The sequence below is a fragment of the Hippopotamus amphibius genome, chromosome 3 (assembly GCF_030028045.1).
Source record: "Hippopotamus amphibius kiboko isolate mHipAmp2 chromosome 3, mHipAmp2.hap2, whole genome shotgun sequence".
Classification (NCBI taxonomy): domain Eukaryota; kingdom Metazoa; phylum Chordata; class Mammalia; order Artiodactyla; family Hippopotamidae; genus Hippopotamus; species Hippopotamus amphibius.
In genome coordinates this window covers 22456078-22479268 of record NC_080188.1, presented here as the reverse complement: position 1 = coordinate 22479268, position 23191 = coordinate 22456078, and the positions used below count along the sequence as shown (strand labels likewise).

The window sequence follows — 23191 nt, the reverse complement described above, 5'->3', positions numbered from 1 at the left end:
TTGCTAACAGTTTGAAAAAGCAAGTCCAATTAGACTTCTATTTAGGGAAGATTAAAAAATATAGTTGATTACTGCTATTGTCAGACTGCACTAGATATCTGACCAGATAGTTGATTCAGACAATTACAGCTCCTGCTGTTTTTCAACTTGATCTCTCTCTGCCTCTGTTTTCTCATTGAATAAATGTGCTAACGTTTAATCATAACATTGCTTGATAACTAAGTAAATTAATATGTGAAAGTGCTAAGAACAGTGGCTACCAGATGGTAAGTGTAAATAAGTACATTAGTATTAATAAAATGATTTGGCTTTTGTGCCTTTGTGGTCCAACAAAGTTCTTTCTGCCATCAAATTGTTGTAGTTGCTCCCCTCATTCATTCCCATGTAACTATTTCCATTTTATTCCATTTCATTCTATCCACCCATCCATCCATTAATGAGCTTTGTTTTTGTATTCCATTTCCCTACCCTCACCCTCCATGGCCCCTTGCCTTATGTTGTTTCCCCAGCAGCCTCAAGGGCTGTGTCCCTTTCTTTTATCCTAATTGACTAGACATTGTACCTCAATCAATTGTCTTCCACTTATTCAACTGTTCACTCACTCATTAAACATTTCTTGAGCACCTGTTAAATAGATCAGACTCGGGACATACAGTGGTAAACAAGATAATTTTGGTCCACACAAATTCACAATCCACTATCTATTTAGGATTCAGTAGTCACAGTATGGATATTTTTAGTGTGCTAGTTGTTACTAAAGAGTATGTATATTGTACTAATAAATACGTAGAAGGAAATCTTCCCTAATTTGCATTAGTTGGTGGGAGACGTAAAGAAAAGCACTGATGAGGAAAGGATATTTTAGTTGCTCCTGAGAAGTACTTAGCCAGGTGAAAATTTGCTGGGTGGGAGAGTAGGAAATTCTGGGTGAGAACATGGCATATTAAAAGTCTTGAAGTAAAGGAGAGGATGGTCCATTAAAGTAAAGAAAGTCCAGAAGTGGTGAAATGCAAGGGAAAAAGATGCAAGATAAGAATGACATAGCAGGAGTCAGCACTAACTACTTGATATGAAGGAGGATCCTTCCTCCCTCTACCACGGCCCCCCTGCCCATACACACGTCCAACCTTTCAGAAACCAATTCTTTTTCAATATAACAATGAATACAATTTTTTAAAGACATTAGAAATAAAAGTTTAAGTTATTACTAGTTTTTAAATTATTAGATTCAACAGATATGAAATTATTCTGTCAAAGTTCTGTAAGTTTCTAGATCTTTCTTCTCAATTTTTGTATATATCTTACCACAGTTCATGGACTGGCATGAGTCTATAGACCACACTTTAAGTAGGAGGGGTCAGCAAACATTTTCAGTAAAAAGCCAGGGGACTATAACGTCTTTCTAACAACTGCCTAATTCTACCATTGTACGCTGAAAACAGCCTTAGATAATGTGGAAATGAATAGATGTGGTTGTGTTCGAATAAAACTTTATTTATAAAAACATCAGCCTTGCTGGACCTGGCTGTAATTTGCCAACATTTGTTATTGTTACAGAGAATGAAGAGGTTTTTGGATATTATCCTAAAGGCAATATGAAGAGAATGAAGGATACTAAAATGAAAATAACTAAAATTTGATTTGACCTTTACCTTGTTCACTCTGCATAACAAAATAAAAAAAAAGAAGAAAAACTTTCTGGGAGGCAAATGACATATTAGGAGAAAAATGGACTCAGGTGATAGTATAAGAGAACTATCTAAATTCAAGAGATGGTTAGGAAGTATATATTGATATAAGGTGATCAAATGTCCCAGTTTTCCTGGGACTGAGGGATTTCTCAGGACACAAGATTTTCAGTACCAATGTGTGGAGTAACAAGTTACTCCAATATAACTGTCTTAAGAAAATTTGGTGGACCAGAATAATGGATACATGCCATTATACATTTGTCCAAACCCATTGCATAGAGAACACCAAGAGTGAACCCTAATGTAATTAGTATCACTCATGAAAATATATAAGAAAGGAAGAAATACAAATTAGGGGACGTATAATGTTTCCATTTCAGTTTGGAATTCATAAATTATCTACATGGCAAATAAACTTTGGGACTAAGCAGTAGACTGTTGATATTGGTTCTGGATTTCACAAAGGAAGACTAAACTAGAGACAAATGCTGGCACATTAACAGCCTGTCAATACCCACCTGCCAAAGATCACAAGAAACACAGCTGCCATCAAATACAGTTGGGTTCACTGACCTTTTACAGTGAAGAAAATCATGCAGCATGGGGAAGTGTGGAGTATGTCAGTGAGAGGGTGTTAGGAAGGGCTTGTCAGGAGCTGGAATTTAACATCGTTAAAGATTTAAAGTTTTATTCTGTTTTATATTTTAAAAGATTTGTGCAGAGTAATTTTGGACAGCATTCAAAGAAATGTGTTATGAGATGAGCACTTTTAGAAAGCAAGGCAATTCTATGACTGAGCACCCTAGCAATTTTTATCTAGGCAGTGGGAGGAATGGAGCAGGGCCAGAGCTAATTTGGCAAAGAAGCAGCAGCCACAAGTTCAGTAGAAGGATGGAAATTCATCGAATGTCTACATTGTTTCCAAATAAGATAAAATACTGAAACCTCTGAGGCTCAACAAGTCTAAGTGTATACCTGCTTTTGACCTTTTATGGTGAGAGACCAAGCATGTTTGGCTCTATTTGCAGATAGAGCTTTGTGCTTTATGGAAAGATTGTACTAGGAAGGCATATTTTAAAAAAGAAGAAAAAGAAGCAGCAGTCATTTCTATTAGCCCCAAGCGGAGGACCTTTGGTCCTGTTTTGCGGCTGCACAGCGTCCTAGCTTTGCACTCAAAGATGACTACAAAATGGTTTTCTTTTTGTCTCATTCTATCAGTCGCCCAGTGACCTTGTTTGGTGTGGGTATCCTATGAAGTTGTTCATGTTAATTAGGATACACTGTGGTCTGGTTTTTATGACCAAGACAAATATCAGCTGACAGAGGTCAGAAGTTAATCCTTTCTTTCTCAAAACTAATGCTGCTATTTAAAACTATGAGCATCTCAGAGGTTTCCTAGGTACAATGCACAGATTTCAAGGGGTCAAGGATGTAAGGTAAACCTTCAATTACGTCAAGTGCTTTGCAATCTCCAACTCTCCTTCTTTCTCAACCACTCCCATCCCCAACCGCTAAAAATGTCTTTAGGTCCTGGGGTAAACTAGAAAAGACCAATTAAGTTTTGCTTCTAGTAAATTAACAAATTTGGTTGGTATGAAGTCAGGAGATTCCACAGCAGACAGCAAGGTGACATCTCAAGCTCTTTTCAAAAGCAGTTATGTTGTTTGTTTAAAAACAAAACAAAAAACTTAAAGGTCACAAAATCTACTCTCAACATTTAGAGCAGGAGAAGAGACTTTTGATTGCTATTTCCGAGCACATTAAAAGGAGCATGGAGAACATTTAAAACAGTGGTTGTGAGGAGTGCAAGAGAAAGCCAGCCAGAGGAACACAGCAGAACTTCAAGATATTGTTAAGGGTCCAAATGAAATTAATCTCATGCAGTTGGCATCTCTCAGTTTAGAGATTTTTCCATGGTTTGACCATTCCCTGAAGGCTCACAAGTGCAGGATCTTAGAAGGTTAGCACTTTGGGCCCTCATTTCCTATTTAGCCCGGCCTCCTAATGCTGTTTCCAGATTTAATTCCATATATACCTGCAGACAGGCAGCACAATACCGTTGTGAAAAGCTGCTGTGAAAAGCTGCTGTGAAAAGCACAGACTCAGAGACCATTTCCCGGGGTTCCAAACCTGCATCCATATCTTTCTTGGTCTTTGAGTTTAGTCAAGTTGTTTCGTCAAGTTATTTAATCTGTACTTCAGTTTCTTCATCTGTAATATGATGATAAGAGCCTCATGGATTGTTACAAGAAATAAACAGCTTATTAAATGCAAATTTTCTTAGTATGTCATAAGTGCTTTTTAATAATTTGTTATGACTATTTGTTGTTGCTTGTAGTATTATTATTATTACCGCCACTACCATCATCATCATCATCATCAAGAAGTAATCTTACCCAAAGAGAGAGCTGGCCTTTGCTACAGCTCTGGCAGGTAACCTCTAAGCCCTCGGAATTTTTCTAATTATAGAAGTGTCCTTGTTATTCACAGTGGGCCTATCAAACTACATCTGGGGTGTTATGCTAACGACGTGACTCAAGATGGGACCAACCACATCTGATAGTCTTACAGTGACCACGCAGAGAGATCAGCCATGTGATTATAAAGTTGGGATGTCCATGCATATGATATTGGCCTGACAGCTGGGGATGGAAGGGCACTGCAGATTACATTCAACTAGGTAGACCAAGAATCATGTCTATATGAGGAAGCCTCAGTAAAATCTCTGAACAATGACGTTTCAGTGAGCTGCCTGGGTTGGCAATACTCCGTTTGTGTGTTGCCACCCGTCAGTGCCAGGAGGGTAACACATCACTGAGGACACGGAAACTTTATGTTGGGAAATCTTCCAGTCCCAGATGCCACCTTAAGGAGCTCTTCCTTTGTCTGGTTTTGATTGGTATCCTTTGGCTATAACTAAGTGAAATCATAAGTACAGTGCTTTGCTGAGTTCTGTGAGTTGTTCTAGGGAATTATGGAACTCGAAGGTAGTCTTGGGAGCTCCCAACTTTGTAGTCAGCTGATCAGAAGTGAGGGTGGCCCAGAGGATCCCTGAACATGTGACTAATGTCTGAGTTTTGGGTAGACTTGCTGGTGTGAAAGGCTGGACCCTTAATCTTGAATTTGGCTAACTCTGTAAAAATAAATAAGTAAATATATGCAAATACTCTTTTACCATTTAGTAAGTACTGCTTAATCATTAACTATTACCATTATTTTTATTGTTGCTTGTATTACTATTATTTTCAAATTCATATCCTCTTTTGCCTAGTTAAAAAAAAAAAAAAAAGGTTTACACTTGAATTTGCTCACATGTTAAAACCACTGCTCTTCCTATTTTCTCTGATGCCTTGGCCTCCTAAGCTTAGATGTCTTGATATGACTATTCCAATCTCTACCTTTTCCCACTGTTATTCCTGCATCCTTTATTCTCCACACAGCTTTCAGAATTATCCTTTAAAAATATAGGTCAGACCATAATTCTCTTCTGACCAAAACATTTTAATAGTGTCCCATATAACTCTGTACTGTATTCACACCCTTCACCAAGGCCTGTAAGAGCCTAGGTAATGTGGATCTCAGTCCCTGTCAGTCTCCATCACCTACACATCCCCATTTGCATGCTTCACTCTAGCAAGCTGAACTTCTTACTTTTCTTCAAACACATCTCCTCACTCACTCCTCAATGCCTTAATCAAATGTCTGTATACCTACAATACCTTCTGCCTGGAATGCAATTATCCCAATATATTTCTATGATCTTCTTCTTTGTGTCATTTTAATCTCTATTAATAACTTATCTTCTCAAAAAAACTTACTAAGTATGTGTCGAATGAATGGATGAATGGGTAAATGTGTGTATGAAGAAGATAAAGAATGATTGAGTAGATGAATGAATGAATGCATTCCAATTCTGGTAATGAAAGTTGGCTTGGAATTAATACATTGACATTATTAAATTTGTGCAGACATGTAATGCCAGCTTTTTTATGTGAAAATAAAATTGAGTGAATATTACAGCCTGAGGCAACTGGAAGATGGATTTGTCATTGAAGTAAGAAAACAATCAGTGAAGAAAATTAAAGCATAGGAATGAAACTTTGATTTTGTAACGGATATGGTGGACTTTAGATGACATTTGTGACTAAAATAATAGCTCTTAGGCCACATTAGTTCTAAGTGCAGTGTTATGGAATAAATAATTATGTACATAATGTATATATGAAATTTTGCACGGAGTTGTGTTTTATCTTAATGTACATTATATGATAAATCACATTTTTAAAACCTTTTTAAAAATTGATATAAAACAGAATAAAGCTTTGACTCTTTAATGATGTTAATTCCTACATATCGTATTTAATTTTTGAAGTTCCTGAAGATGACCTAATTAGAATTAGCTCAACACAATTTCTGATATATATAAAAAATATTTAAATACTATTTCTCTACAATTGTGAGATTGCTTTCTTGCCATCTGCTTATACAGAGATTGCTTTAATATTATCTTAAATGAATAATCAAAATTAATTAAAAGTTTTATTAGAAAAATGATGAATTTCTAGTATAGGTTTTGATAGCATACTTATAAATAAGACTCACTACTGCTGTTTTTATTTCACAATCTTTTGTATATTTTATTCCCTTAATAAATATAGTTAAAGTTAGGAAATTGCATTTATTCATTTTCCTTATGAAAACAAAGGTAGAAATAGGCTACTTACAAACAAATTTAGTCCCTGTGAATGTTCACTATATCGCTGAGGTTTGAAATTATAGAATACCTTTCTTTTAGGGTGACAAAGTTAAATCCAGGAAAATAAATAATATTTTAATGTTAATTTTTATAGTTTTTTCAATTAAAATAGCTCCATTTAGTCTCACCAAAGAATGTTTTCTTACAATTGATATTCTTACCACTAAATAAAAGAATATTCTGCCAGTTGTGACAACGTGGATGGACCTTGAGGACATTATGCTAAGTGAGATAAATCAGAAAGAAAAAAACAAATACTATATGACATTACTTATATATTTAATCTAAAAAAGGCAAACTTTAAAATCAGAGTAAGATGGTGGTTACCAGGGGATGCAGGGTAGTGAAATAGAAGAGATGTTGTTTAAAAATATACACTTGCAACTAGTAGATAAATAAGTCCTGGAGATCTAATGCACAGTTTAGTGAATACAGACAACAATATTGTATCATAATCATCAAACTTGCTAAAAGACTGGTTCTTAATTTCATTAAAAAATGATAATTATGTGACATGATAGAGGTACTATCACCACAATGTAATCACATTATAATATATAAATGTATCATATCAACATGTTGTACACCTTAAATTTATACTATATAGGTCAGATATATGCCAATAAAAATTTTTTTAAAGAAAATTGGTCCAACATTTAATAATGTATTTTTGAGCATATTTGAAAAGTATCAACATGGAGACAGCTTTGCCAGTATGTTGATATCCATGTACTTAATAATATCAAATTCATGAAGTTCTATTATAATTTCAATCTATGAGAGGCATGACTTTTGACAAATACAATATTTGTTAATGGGTTCATGGGTAAACATTATAGTTTAATATTTACAGTACTTAATGTATATCAGCAGAAATATAAATAAATATTTTTATTTGCATAGATCCCACAGAATATTCACTTGAAGCAAAAAGTAGTTATAAATGGTAATGCTGCCTAAGTGAAAATAAAGATGTCCATATGTGCTTTTACAAAATCTTAATAATACAAAATTTTATAGGAAGAGAAGTGAAATTTCATTTTCCGTCTGTTTTTAATCTATCCTACCTGTGCCCTAGAATTAACCCATTGTTATGAGTTCCCTATGAGTCTCCCAGATATCCATTCCATCCATTTTTGCATTCATTTATTAACCATTTATTAAATAAATACATATTGAACACAATTAACTTTGCCCCCACTTAAAATTACAGTGGCTGAAATCACAGAAAAATAGGAGATAAAAAATAGATGAGTATCTCATCTAAGTCATTTTGTCTTTCCTGAATATATTTCTTGTAGCAATGTTACCATTTTTCAATCTACAAGACTAAATTCAATGGAAAATATATTTGTAAAAGCTAATATTATTTCTTTGATAAAATAATGCTCTAAACATTTTGCTGTGTCAGACAGTGATGTAACATAAATATCGACAGTGATTTTTACAAAGACTGAACCTCAGCCGCCTGTTTTTCCATAATTCAGTTGTCACTCTCTTTCATTTAATGTCTTGGTAGCGTTTCTATGAAGTTGTAGAGTGTGAGAGGAAAAGAGTGTTACAAATTTTTGTAGACTTCCATGGGTATAAAACTTGGATAGATTGACATCCTTTTAAAAAGAGCTAAAAGTATTGCCTGGCATGAAGAATTGACCCCATTAATAGTGTGCTGTAAAGGGCAGAGATAAGCTGTCATAAACTTGTAGGTTCAGCAGGAGAAGCTGTGTGACTATAGCCATTGTAATAGAATGATTTAGAAATTGGGTCCTATTGGCAAAGTGCCTGCAGCTCATAACATGAATATCAGCATGACATGAAGTCATAAAAAGGGTTTTCACTCAGCTTCATGTCTAAGTACTTCACAGTGTTCTCCTCCATCAGACCCCTCTGTCTTTTACCAGAGTCACATACTCCATACCCTACCATCTCTCCTGTTCAGTTTCTCTTCTCCCAAAGTGCCCTGAGCCCAGTTGTCATTCCACTTCCTGATGTTTAAGTGGATTTGCTTTGTGGTGCATTTATAATTTTGGAATCTTCTTAAGTGACTAAATATTTGTGTTAATCATAAGAGTAAATGCAGAATACATGCGAAAGAAAGTTCTTTTACTAGATCAATTCATTTAATTCTCAAACAAGCCTATAGGCTTGTTGTTAGTCTCTTATAAGAGAGTAACATTGTCACCTACATTGAACAGATGAGGAAAATCAGGCATGGAGAGTTTAAGTAGCTAGTTTAAGTGGTGGAGCCAGGATCTGAACTCAGTATCTCCTGGAATCTCTCCTTTTAAACTTCTATTTTAATAGATCTTTTCTAGAACTTAATGTTAGTTTTGCTTAGATCCTTTGACACTATGAAGGGATCTTAATAAAATGCTTTGATATTCTAACTTGTATTTTTTTTAACAAATAGCTTTTTAAATGGCCCACATTTTCACCCAATCACACATGATATGCACCATCTATATCTGACAAGAATAAGAAGCTCAAATGCCTCAGGAAGGCTGCTCTTTGTAAATTTCCCAGAATATAAAGCTAGCTAAATCATAGCATTCTGCTGCCTTCCAGAGTAAAATACTTGTTATAGCTAAAGAAGAAATCTTATAAAAATTTCCATGGAGAATTAGAAATTCTTTTCAGAGTATGCTACCAAAGCTGAGTGATTATACCTTTGTAGGATAAATTACGATGCAGTCCTTAAGCAGTGCACTGCAGCTAAGCGTGTGGGCTTTGGAGTGAAGGATACCTTCGCTCACTAGGTGGATGTCCTTGAGTAAGTGGCTTCACTTGTCTCAGACTCAGTTTCCTAATCTGTAAACTGGCAAATATAGTTGTATCCAACTCAGATATTTTTTAGAATGAAATATGATAATATCAATACATGTAAAAATATATAGCATGAACTAAGTACATAATAGCTGTTAGCTGATATTATTAACTTTAGCAGACTGAGGCTACCAGTTCTTTCACTCACAGGAACGGGCTTACTCTTTGATACCAGAAGTTAGCTGTGCTCTTGGCTTCATTATCTCACATTTGTCAACAGTGGATGGGAATGACCTATCCATTCTCAGTCAACAGTATACAATTCTAGTTGAAATTTTAGGTTGCTATCTCAGAGCTTCAGGATTTCTCAGAAAATCATCGTGGGGTGTGGTGGGGGGAAGAAGAAGAAATAAAAAGAAAGAAAAGAAAACACTATTAACCTAGTATTTTAAGTGTAATTACTGTGTTACTAAATTTCTCAACTTCATTTGAAATATCATTTAAATTTATTAGTCCAAAAAACTAATGTATAACAACACAGTAAAGCAACTATATTCCAAAAAAAAAAAAAAATAACTAATGTTTCACATGGCTAGAAAAAATAGTTTGAATTACACTTATTTATAGTCGCAATGTACTAATACTTAAAAAATTCATATAAATATAACCCACTCAAAATAGATTTAATAAATTAAAGAATTAATAACTAATAGAAACTGCTTACTAAGCTGATGGTTAAATAGCACTTCTCTTGGTTTCAATGACATAATATTTGAAGGAATTATTAATTCAAAGTCTTCTATGTCTGTATGTGAGATTCAGACCTGAATTTGGGAGATTCTGTAATATTAAACCACAGAGGCAGGACATTTTAAGATCACCTCTAAGCATTCATATGAATTTATCTAATAGTCTAAGTCATATAGATTGATCTCACTGTGCTAATCGGCCTCTGAACGAGAGTGGTCTCCTGTCAACCTGCAACAGACATACCAATGACACCACACTCCAAGGACTTCCCACATATCTCATCAGTACTTCTAACATCTTGTCCAGTACATAGACCCACAAACATTTTCTAGTACCTAGATTCTCTCCAATTAGAAACAACGTTTAAACTTCAATCATTGGCTACATCTCCAATTATTTTTACAGCTTCAAGTTGTAGAATAGTATAGTGCTTTTTTAATGCAATAGTTACTTTATGAAATTTAATTAGGAACTCTGATGTTTAAAGAATCTGAAGACTCAATTGGACTAAAATATTAAAGATCCTCCTTGGCATAACCCTTAACCTATTTGCTGAAAGTATAACGCTTCCCTTTCCTTTCCTTTTTTATTACACTTAATGATTCTTCGTCTTCTTCATCTTCACAAGGTGCTCAGTGGATGGTGTACCCTTCAGTGGATCATTCCACTCTGCTATAAAGCCAGTTGTTATAGAAGAATAGAAGGATTCACTGAAATGTGCATCAGCTGGTGGATGTCTTGTGAAGCTCAGATGCTATGAACAACATTTGTTACGTGTTGTAGGCTAGCAGCTGGTGTATAATATAGCTCTTCTCCCAAACTCAAAATTCATGATTTCAGAATCCAAGGAGTGGAAGTGGGTGTGGTCCTTCTCACTATTATTTCTCTTAATAATTCCTCTTAAATAAAAGTTTGCAAACCCCTTTTTCACTTATTTGTGACTATGGACTTTGATGTTACACTCTAGGCACAAGAAAGAATATGTCAGGAAGGTAGGGGCTCCTCTTAGGCACCTGTTAGTACTGCCATGTCCCATGGTTAAAGCACCTGGATTACTTTAAAGATCTCTTTCAGGAAGGGCCATCAGAAAACTACAGAATGAAAGCTCAGTCTCCCTCCCAAGTAGAGCATCATGACCAGCTGAGATGCTAAATGAGGATGAAAAGGACATCAATGGTTAGTGAAGTTATGGAATCTATGTATGGCCCCCGTCTGGTTGCAGAAACAGGAAGTGTAGTATTTTCTCAACCCCCTTTCAGGTTCTGCCATTTATATATTTATTTATTTGACCCATTTTACTTTTTTCCCCTATCGTGTTCTATTGTTTTACATATGGTATAGCAGTGATGGTTGATAATTCACAGATTATAGATATGAAGATAAGACTGTGATGGAACTAGCAAAACCAGAACGATTACAGTCCATGATTAGACATCAATATGTGCTATTTGGGGGAAAGAGTTGGTATGTTTACTTTTGCATGAAGAATAATTTCCTGGTGTTAGTGGGATCACTATTATCATTTAGAAGTTGAAGTGTGATGATGTTAAGAAGGTAAGGAGTGGCTGCCACGGACATATGTGGCCCCTTGACATGTTTGAACACCTTCCCTGCTTTTTGATTATTATTTATACTATATGTCCCATCTTTCTACAGTGGAAATCAGAAAACTCGTCTTCTCGGAAATGCTGGAAACGTCAGCACAAACAAGCACCTGAACAAACAGCGATGTGATGTATAGAAGTGGATATGTGCGGATCCCTGTTTTAGTGAATTGACAACATAGGCAGGTAGCTTCATGCAGACAGATGTAGCTAGGGTAGCAAGCTCCACCTGTGTGAACTACAGCTGCAGTCCCAGAATCGCGTGCAAGATGGAGAGTCTGTGCACACTGCAGTGAGGGTGTCCATCAGCAGCTGCTATGGTGTTCTTTCTAGAACATCCTCAAAATTCATCTGGGGATTCTGGCTGCACAACTTAAGAGCCTGACTCTCTGGACCTTCCATCGATCCTGCAATCTACAGGATATCCTTTACTACAATCCCATGTTCCTAATAAGACAAAGCCTTACTCTACTATTTGCAACTAAAAATACCACTTAAAACTTTGAACAATAAAATAAATTTGGAAGTATTAGAAAGCACAAGCTACTTCAGTTTCCTAACACCGAAAAAGCACGGCCAGTAGACGAATCAAGTAACAATCAATAGCTGCTTTTAATAACTGTTACCATCCTCTTTAAAACCTCTTTTCTTTATGGAATGGAAAAAATTATACATGTACAGGATTTGTTTTCAATTTTATTAACAGAGGTATGATGGGAATTACTTAAGGAAATAGTGTCGTGTCACTCAATATACAGAATAACTTTTGTAAGCAAGGAGAATATGAACTTATTAAAAATACAGGGATGCAGCCAAAGGGCAATTAGGAAAGAAAGGAGATGTAATGTAGGCAGATCAAGCCCTTTCATACTGAAAATTATTCAGTGGTTGAGCAAATAAAAAAGCAATAAAATAATGCCCTGTTAGGTTGACCAGAGTATTTGTTATTGATGCTGCAAAAGTCTCATTTCACTCCTAAGTATAAATATTTTATAAGGTCAGCACTTTTTATCTTTGATTTAGTCAGGGTAAAACTAATTATTTAAGAGAAAAACAAAAAAATATATTTCAAAATAGAAATCCATTTTTATAAATCAAAGAGGTTAGGGACTTCCCTGGTGGTCCAGTGCTTAAGGCTCCCTGCTTCCACTGCAGGGGGCATGGGTTCCATCCCCGGTTGGAGAACTAAGGTCCTACATGCCACGGGGCAAGCAAGCAAGCAAGCAAGCAAGCAAGAAAGAAAGAAAGAAAGAAAGAAAGAAAGAAAGAAAGAAAGAAAGGAAGGAAGGAAGGAAGGAAGAAAGGAAGAAAGAAAGAAAGAAAGAAAGGAGAGAAGAAAGAAAGACAAAGAAGGAAAGAAGGAAAAAGGAATTAAAGAGGTTAGCAAGAGCAGGCAGAGTGCGATGGCAGAAAGTTCTCAAAATCCGTAAGAAAAAAGTGATTTTTTTTTTTTAACCTTTAAATTACACTTAGGTTAGGTTCAACTTGAACGAAGACAAAAAGTCGGTTTCAGAATCAGTTCTCAATCACGGATTCACTCATCAAACCCTTCTTCCGTATTCCCCTGGATTAGTGCTCTAAGACTTAAAGAAAAATAAGTCTCTTTCTATCCTTGATGAGCTACAATTAAGGGATGACAAAAAGCCCATCAATGAATTTAGAGACACACTTAAGATGCTATAGCAAAGGGAAGTGCTGAATGAGATGGGATCCCTGCCACATGGATGTCTGAATGAGACCAGCTGGGTGATGGCTAGTCTGGGGAGGGGAGCTACAAAGGGCTGGTGTGAAGGAAACTTTTCTGTTAAAAATTAACTGAATTAAGAAGAGGGACGGGGATAAGCCCGTTTTGCCAGTAGTGGGTAGTGTAGGGGGTGCATTCGCTGCTGCTTGCTGGTCCGGTGGCCTTGCTCCGGGAAAGCCAGGCATGAAGATCACGAGGCAGAAATACTCCAAGAAGCATCTTGGCTTCTTCCGCAACAATTTCGGGGTCCGCGAGCCGTACCAGATCCTGCTGGACGGCACCTTCTGTTAGGCGGCGCTGCGGGGCCACATCCAGCTGCGGGAGCAGCTGCCCTGCTACCTCATGGGGAAGACTCAGCTCTGCACCACCAGGTGTGTGTTAAAAGAGTTGGAAACATTGGGAAAGGACTTATATGGGGCAAAGCTGATTGCACAAAAATGCCAGGTTCGAAATTGTCCCCATTTCAAGAGTGCAGTAAGTGGATCAGAATGTCTGCTTTCCATGGTTGAAGATGGAAATCCTCACCATTATTTTGTGGCGACACAGGATCAGAATTTGTCTGTGAAAGTAAAGAAAAAGCCCGGAATTCCTCTCATGTTTATTATTCAGAACACTATTGTCCTGGACAAACCTTCTCCAAAAACAATTGCATTTGTTAAAGCAGTAGAGTTGGGTCAGCTTGTCTCAGTGCATGAGAAACAAAGTATCAAGCAACTTAAAGAGGAACAGGGTTTAGTAAAAGACCTTGAACAGAGAAGAAGAAAAAAGCGCAAGAAAATAAGTGGCCCCAATACTCTGAGCTGTTTGAAGAAAAAGAAAAAAACACAGGATACAAACCCATCTGCCTCTGAAAAGAAAAGGAAAAGAAAAAGAATCTGAAACAGATCTACCTCAAAATTACTTTCTGAAAAGCAGAATGCAGAAGGACAATGAGTCCTTTAGATACTTATAAAGATATTCAAATAAGAAAATAAATTTCTTTTTGAAACTGGAAGACCTTATGGTAAAAGACTAAACTTATTTTGGTAAATGAATATTGACCCACAAGCCATAAAAAATTATTTGTAAAGAAAAACCAGAGTGGACAGATTTAGGTGTGATCATGTTCAGTTTCAGTTATATGCAGATAGTTTAAAAAAAATCATAGAGTACCAAAACACTTGTGACAAAAAAGAGGTAATCCCACTTTCTCATTCATAGAGGAAACTTCCTCTTTCAACTCATGTAGTGGTTGTAGAATTTACCTTTATATTTCCAAACAATATGAATATGCTGCTACCTTTTGATCTACCCATTATTTATTGACTTCCTACTAGAAAGAGAGGAAATTTTGCTTACTTATTTTACTCTATCATTTTTCCAATATATTAATATTTCAATCTTTATATTTCCCAAATTCAGTATTTTCATTTTGATGACTATAAACTTTGCTTACTACTAAACTAAGTAGCATGCTAAGATTGAATTTATTTCTTATGTTACTTTTTTGTTAGTCCAGAAGTTAATAATGGCCTCATGTTCTTCTAGCATCTGACATGATCTTGCCATATTCTCTAGTAACTCTGGAAAGGATCTCATAATTTTCTATGTAATATCAGGTCAGTTCTTACCCCTGGTGATATTTCTGGAGCCATCCCTCTGTCCTCTAAAGTGAAAAGGTTTTCTGCCAAGCGTGTTGCTCAGCTGTCACCCAGGCACTTCCTGTCCTTGCCCAGAGAATCTACTTTGTCACTTCTGTAGCCTAGATTCTTCATTCTAGTCTTTCTTGATTTCTTCTGCTGTGGTGGAGCATAGAGTGTGTAGGAGGTACATTTTTTGAGGCTCAACCAGTGTGTCTAAACTTATATTTGTTGCACTGATAATCTAGCAAGGTAAAGAATTACTTGTTGAAAAATCATTTCACTCAGGTTTTCTTGAGAACTTAATTGTTTATAAGGTTGTGGGGGAAAAAATCCCTTTACTTTTTTTGAGTTCCATTTTTCCAGTACGGAGGATGATTTTCTTTTAGATGTAAATGTTAAATGGCAAAAATTCCCAAATAATACTCTTTCAGGTTGGCTTTAAAAGTTACTTTAAAAATGTCTAAAGGGTGAATTCAATTAGGAATTGAATAATCAAGCTTTTCTTTTTTGGCCCCCTCCCCACTGTTTTAATCACCCTTCAGGCCAAAATTAAAATGTTTTTGCACTGTAAGTTTGAGGTAAAAAGTTGTCAGATTGCTCCTGACTTTGAGCTGCCTGTGATGTCTTCAAATAGTGCTTCTTCATCTGTATCCTTAGAATATCATGATCATGTATGAAGTACTTCATGAATAAGTTCTAATTTATGGCTAAAATAAATAACTTTTCTTAAATACAAAAAAAAAAAAAAAAAAGAAGAGGGACAGCATAAGGTGTGCTACAGTTTGATGCCACCCTGTTCTACCATCTTCTCAGAACCATTTGGTACAGAAATGATTCCACTTATAATTCAAAGTTGGAAAAATATAAAATCCACTTGTTCCAACAACCATCCTTCCATTTACTTATTCATGCCATATTAAACACCCATTACGTGCCTAACACCTTTCTAGAGCTGCGGATTCCGCAGTGAGCAATACAGACAAATACTGTATTCTCTTGGAGCTTACATTCTGATGAGAAAAAAGCAATCACAAAGTCACACACACATCAGGCGATGACTATTTAGCCATTGCAGCACCAGTGAAAGGCAAGTCCTAGAATTTATATAAGGCAGATGCTTCATCTCATTTTTTGTTTTTAATGTGAACTTCCTCTCCCACTGCCTAACTCATACGTTATGGTCTCCAGCACTCCTTACACCCTTAAAAGTTAGGATCCCAAAGAGTTGTAGTTTTCTAAAATAAGGATAACTATTGATATGTATTATGATAGAAATTAAAACAGAAAACTTTAATACATTTGTTTATTAATTCATCAGAAAATAGTAACATTGAATTACTGTATGTACCAATATAAAACATGTTATTATCAAAATAGTTTTAACCTCATTAACCAACTGAGCAAGTGTCACTGACTCACAGTGTCAATTTATTCCAGAATATGCAAGAGCATAATTAAGATAATTAAGTATAGCGCTTGTAAATGGGATTTGATTTGTCTCTATTCATAATACCTGAGTCTGAAAAGAAGCCATGAAATGTGTTAATATTTTCACAAAGTTTGATCAATTTTGAGGTTCTTATTTCTTTACCTATTAGTACTTTCATAAAAGGTACCTGTTAGCACCTACAATGTGAAGGTTATTCTTTACCTTCTAAGTCTCATATGTTTGTTTGTCATAATTTTATAATTTTACCTTTCAAAAATTAATCTCTAATTATCTTTTAAAAATATTCCTTAAAAATAATAGTGTAAAAAAATTTATTGACGTCAAAGAATATTTCTGATATAATAAGTAAAAAAACTGGGTTACAAAACAGTACACCACTTTTTATATTTTTTATATTAGGATACCACCTTTAAGTTTCATCTGCAAAATAAACACGTGCATTTCTCCAATCTTATGGTTTATTTGGGATCATACGTAAATGATATAATGATATAAAAAATAAAAAACATATTTTACATGTGTTTGCAAAACACAGTGCCTTTCAAACTTCCATATCTTTCAAGGCTTACATCTTCCTGTGATTATTCTCCTTCTGCTGAGTTATTCAACACACTAACTCCTTGTGAGACAGCTCTCTTCTTTAAGCTCAGTTTAGTCTATCATGTTGTAGGTAATTTTTCCTTGATTTCTTCAAAATATCCTCACACAAGTCTATGTAGTAGATTTTCTTCCTGTTTCAGGGTCAATGGGAGGTGGCTGCATTGCTGCATAGCATAGAAATTAAAACTGATATAATTCATGCCTGCCTAGGAAATATTTTGGCCATTCCCACCAAAGGGAACCTCTAACCTGTCACATTTTCTCCCCAGCCTGTGCAATGCCCACTATGCTGTTATCCTTTTGTTCTTTCTCCTTTTCCTCTCATCACTGAGCTTCCACATCTCCACTTTCTTGGACAGATCTCAAAGCCTCTCTTATTTTATAAACTTTGTCTTATCCTGTCCCATTTTGTTAATGCCATGCGATCTTCTTTCACAGCCCAAAGAACCGCCAGTGAATAATGCTGCAAATCATGGTGGTGATGATGAAGGTGAGGATGGTGATGGGTAATAAGCTTTTCTTCTGATGGGTACAGGCTAAAAGAGATTGCCTCGCTCAATCTTAAAATCAGCTCTAAAGATAGGAAATTAATAGTCTGTCCATTTTACAGATGAGACCAAAAGATTCATCAATACGTCTACAGGTACAAAGGCAGTAAGATCAATGAGCTGGAATTTGAACGCATGTAGCCTGATTCCAAAGCTCATCATCAAGTACTTTCTAAAGGAAGACAATTTTTGTGCTCAGAGAAATTCTGCCACCAGTGTTTAAATTAGTTTTTCTTCCATATTATATATTTTTGCATCTAAGCTTGAAAGAAAATGCTAAAACATTTCTGATGGAGGGCAATAGTGGTTATTGTTTATTACTTGCATTCTCTATATTTTCAAAAATTTTCTAGAGTAAAATATTTTATTTTATAACAAATAGGAAACAAGAACTTTAAAAACAAGATTAAAGAAATTTGACAGAGGTAATATTTTTCCAATAGGATATCTTGACTGATAATATAACTGATGGTATGAAAATATTTAAACAAATCTTTGTCTACTTTCTGGCCTCCTAAGTATATTTTTTTCCAGTAGTGTAAGAAAACTAGTTTTTTTTTTAAAAAAACCCTCAAACTTTACTCAACTTCTTAGATCACAAAGTTAGAAGATCAAAGCTCAAGGGATTAATCATTTGATCAATACACCAGTTTAAAAATCCATAATCCCTACTGCCATTGTTAAAATGATTCTCAATTCCACTCAAAAAAGCCCGTTTCATTTTTCCCACAATAGATCATCATATTACATCTTGATTTGTGGAGCCTCAAAAAATTTTCTGGTATTCAGCTCAGTTTTCTCCCCCTTCTGTGGGAAGACAAATTATTTTAAAGCAAAAGAGTTACTTTAACAACTATATGTAATTTGTGATCTGTCTCAAAGGAAGGAAGAAAGGTTGTCTAGGGTGTCTCTCACTCTCCACACTGGTGGGAAAATGCACAACAGAATCACAGCTGCTGCCTCCCATTCTGGACTCTGCAATCACTAACAGCTGACACCTCCCCCCACCAGCCCCCTAATCCATGTATGAGCGTTAGTCTCTTGTCCATTAATTTCTTTTTCCACGTTTCTATATGGTAGGTTTAAGCCTGTATTTATGATATCATTTCCACATTACATGATAGATACTAACACAGTGGTGGTTTGAGGCTTCTACAAAATAATAAAGAAATTCACCATTTGCAGAGCCTGAGATGGAATGAATACCATTTGGATGAACTTAATTATTGAGATAACTCTTGCTGCACACCTCTTGCTGAAACTAAAATCTGACTAATGGTAACCCATTGCAGTTTTAAATTAAGGTGCTAAGGCTTGTTTGTGAATTATATCTATTCATATTTTTTCCCGTAAGCTATTATTTGGGTAACTGAGACCTAAATACATGCATTAGGGGCCTCTATTCAGAATATTGTTGTTTTATTATCTTAATCTACTAGGAAACTAGAAGAAACAACATAAAGTAATAACATCAGGCTATGAATGAGGAATGCCTGCCCAGCTCAAAAGTCTGGAAAGGGGATACTAAGACTCTTGAAACTTCAGTGAGTGACCAAGAACTTAAGAATGTATGATAGTCACTAGGAGAGAGGAGAGAGAATCTTAGTGTCAGGGTAGAAGCTGCAAAGAAAACTAACTGTTGATTTCTCAGTAATAACACCGCTCATGCTTCTCAGGGAAAACTACATCAGATGTGAGAGCTCACTTATGCTAAATTGGATTTATTTAGCAAGAAATGAAACTTTATGAGCCATGTGGGGAAAAGTAACAAAAGGAATTGATCGCTGAGAGTAGGAAAATGACAGCAGAGAAATGGCTCCACAAATTCACAGATTTGAGGAAACGTCTCCCTTGGGGTCATCCTTAGACTGAATCAGTGGTGGAGAAAATGCACACTTGAATTCAGGGGAGAAAGAACGAGATCTGAGAGGGCAAGAGAGCAAGGCAAGCGAGCCAGCATGAGTGTGGTTAAAAACAGCCCTGAGAGAGGACGGCACTCAAGTATGATGAAGAAAATGTGTAGTTCCTTTTTCTTCTCCAGTTGCAGTAAGAAGAGTAGAATAGGCACTGAGAGATTAATAGTCCCTTTGGGAATGAAAAATAAAATAATTTGAAATATTAGAAGAATCAGAAACCTAACACAAATATGCAAATAAAAAAATCCCTCTACAACAAGATTTCTATTTGAAAGCTCATGATCTCAAAATAAATGAATTAAAGTCTTTTCTATTTTATGTCCCTAGATAGGCTATAAATATTATGTTTCTTATAAAATTACTTTGGTCTTTGAACTGCATTAATATACTTTGAAGGACAGAAAACCATGCATTAGACATAAAGTGAAATATATTATTTTCTGACTTGAAATGAAAATTAATTTTTCCACAAGATATCATGTTTCTCCTGAACTACCAATGGTTAATTGAAATTTATTTTGTTTTCTAATAATTTCAATAATACCTAAACTATAGTGGCTTATAATCCTGTTACACATTCCCTTATTTAACTAGGTAAATATGTTTTTAATATTAACAAATGATCTTTTAATAGTAATTATCTATCTATCCATCTATCTAAAAATACTCTAAAAATATACCTACTACAGACACTGAGCTATATTGCAGAAAAAAAAGGAGAAAATTACTTTTGCCTCCTATTCTAACTTTCTGAGTTATAGGTACAACTATATTTATGACAGGCAGACTATGCTTTGAAATTGTCTACACCAAGAGCTGTGACCCTTGAGCCTTAGGACTCGCTAGGCAATTCCTTGATAATAATTGCAAAAGTTGTCTTAATAAAAAATTCTTTAATATTATCTAATGTTTAGTTATCTGAAGTTAACTTAAAATAGCATTTATTGGTAAGATTTCTATAGGTAACTCTCTATCAAGAGTAATCTTCAAAAATAATCACATTTTCTTTTGGGTCACTAGAGGATAACAAAATTAACCTGACTTCTTATGAGCATTCCCTAGAGTTTCTACAGAAATGCAATTTTAATTTATATTCTTAGTTTCTATTTGACCAAATTTTCAATGGACTTATGAACTTGGTGGGGTGTGTGTGTGTGTGTGTGTGTGTGTGTGTGTGTGTGTGTGTATGTGTACATGCTTTCAGTCTTCCTTCAGAAATTACCCTGGATGCTGCCCTTACAGTAACATTTTTTTTCCCTCAAAATCAGTCTATCTTGCCTTATTCCTGTGTATGAGGTAAACCTTTAATCTCAAAATATTCTTAATTCTTCCTCCATCACAAAATGAGTCTCTCTTTTCTATCACAAACCACAAAGGCACTGCTGGGACATAAACTTTGACAAAGGCAGGAGCAATCCCTCTAAAACATCCTAATGATTAAACACAAAATAAACTTGAGAAAAAATGCCATCTTCAATTAAAATTCAACTTGAGTCTATGTTTAAACTAAGAAAACAATTCTGTCTACAATATAGTGTGTGGTCTACAAAGATTTTTCCCCTCTGAGTTGTATGTCTGGACTGAGAAAGCTAAGATGAACACTAAAAACCAAGTTCCATTTGGAAATTTCTGTAACTCATGATCTACATTAAGCCTCTATTTTTGCGCTGGACACTGTGAAAGTTGCTAATGAAGTAAAAACACTCTCAAGGAATCAGTGAAGCAACTGCCTATATAATAGAAGACAATACAATTGACAAAGAGAAGGTAAAAGCATTTAGTTCTGTGGAGGAAGGCCTCAGAAATTCTTCCCAAAGAAGACAGGACTTGAGTGGTGTCTTGAAAATAGTGAGTTACCTACATTGGCAATACTGGTAGTAAGGGGAAGAACATGACAGCAAGAGTGTGTACTTTGAGTTAAAGTACCTAAAGTTAAAAAAAGATATTGATTTGAAAAAGAACTTGATTTTCATTTAAGAAATTAGTTTCCTTTGGCTGAAGCCTAAGTCATTAGGAGCAATAGAAAAGCAAAAGATTGTAAAGCTGAAGAAGTTAGCTCTAAGGAGGTGAGAGATCCTGGAGGGTCCTATCTACTATAGAAAAGGGTGTGGACTTTGTCCTGAGCAATGGATGTCAATGATTTTTTAATCCATGAGAGGAAATTTTTGTTTCTATTTCAGGTGGAGCTTCTGTCTTCAATGAAGAGTATAAATTGGAGAAGGGGGGGAGCTATTGATGGAGCGACCAGTTGCACCCTCAGTCCTGGTGAGAGGTGATGAGTGTATAATCTATAGCAGCTGTCCTAAAATTAGAGAGGAGGAGTTATATATGAGATGTCAAGGGAGTAAAACTTACAGGACTTGGTGATTGATTGCCTGTGGATTTAAGGGAGAGATGGCTATCTAAACTATATCCTCAAATAGAATGTGGGTGAATAATGGTAAATATTTGGGGGAAAGATAAAGTTATCCTTAGTTCATGTTGTGTAGGAGGTATTTTGAGGCCATCTATTTACAGATCCCCTATACTGTTGTATATACAGGTCCAGAATTTAGAGGAAAAACTTGTGCAGTAAATACGGATCAGTGTAATAAACATTTACCGAGCACCCATTATGTAGCAGGTAGTGTTCTGGGGATGCATTGTTGAATGAACTTTTGCTCAAGGAACATTTGGTCTATTGCATCAGCCTAACTATAATAATCAACAGCAGACATTGTCCTAATAGGGATGGATGATGACTTTTGTAAAAAGTAAGAAGAGGAGAGGTAGAGGAACAGGTAAAGAAAGAGAAAGGGAAAAACTGATGAGCAGAGGAAAATTGCAAATGAAATCTTGGCAAATATTAACCTCTAAAGAGCATCACAGGAAGAAAAATGCCAAAGTGAATAAAAATGTTTAGAAACATAAAGAAGAGAACTAGAATTTTAAACTAGAAATTGAGATCTTTGAATCCAAGGAACAAGAAAAACCAAGAACGATGATCAAAAAATGTTATATGTTGTAAATCAACTAAATTTCAATTAAAAAATGTTAGATATTAAATAGATGCAAGTAATATGAAAGATAAAAATAATCTATTGTAGTTTAGCTGGCCTGCAAGTAACCTTTTAGAGAGTAATTTCAGTAAAATAATAGAGGCGGAAGCTTGATGGCAGAAGGGTAAGAAATGAGTGGAATGTGAGGTCTCCCACTTTGAAATAAAGGCAGCAAACACTCTATTTTTAGTGACAAGTTTGCAGTGGAAGAATGGAAAAAGTATTGCAGAGAAAAAGGAGTATTATTTTTAAGTTTGCAAAGACAAACGCTTTATTGCGTGTGTGTAAAAGCAGTGAGGAGGGACAGAGAGGGAAGAATCAAAAATATAAGAAGGTAAGAACTGATGAACAGTGACCTGTTTTATAAGTAAAGCATTAAAAACACGAAATTTTTTTCAGAAATATGAGTTGAGGGATTTGCTTTGAACATAAGAACATAAGAGATGACTTTTTCAGGCTGATTGAAATGGAGTAACAATAGATGATAGATAGATAGATGATAGATAAATGATAATTAGAGAGAGTTATCATTAACACCCCGGATTAAAGTTCAACATTTTAAATTATTTATATGGGAAGAAGGTAGACCTTGTTTCCAGGTTGAGAAAATATCCCCACTTGATTTCACTAGATAAAATTTACCCCTTTCCTAAATGTTTCTTTGATGTATGATGCTTTTGATTGCTAAAAAGATTAGCTGCTATAACCC

The 23191-nt window shown here is 35.4% G+C and overlaps 1 pseudogene; it reads left to right on the top strand.

Annotated features, from left to right (window-relative positions):
• The first annotated feature begins 13491 nt into the window (after positions 1-13491).
• LOC130850182 (rRNA-processing protein UTP23 homolog) lies at positions 13492-14241 on the top strand (annotated as a pseudogene).
• The last annotated feature ends 8950 nt before the right edge of the window (positions 14242-23191 follow it).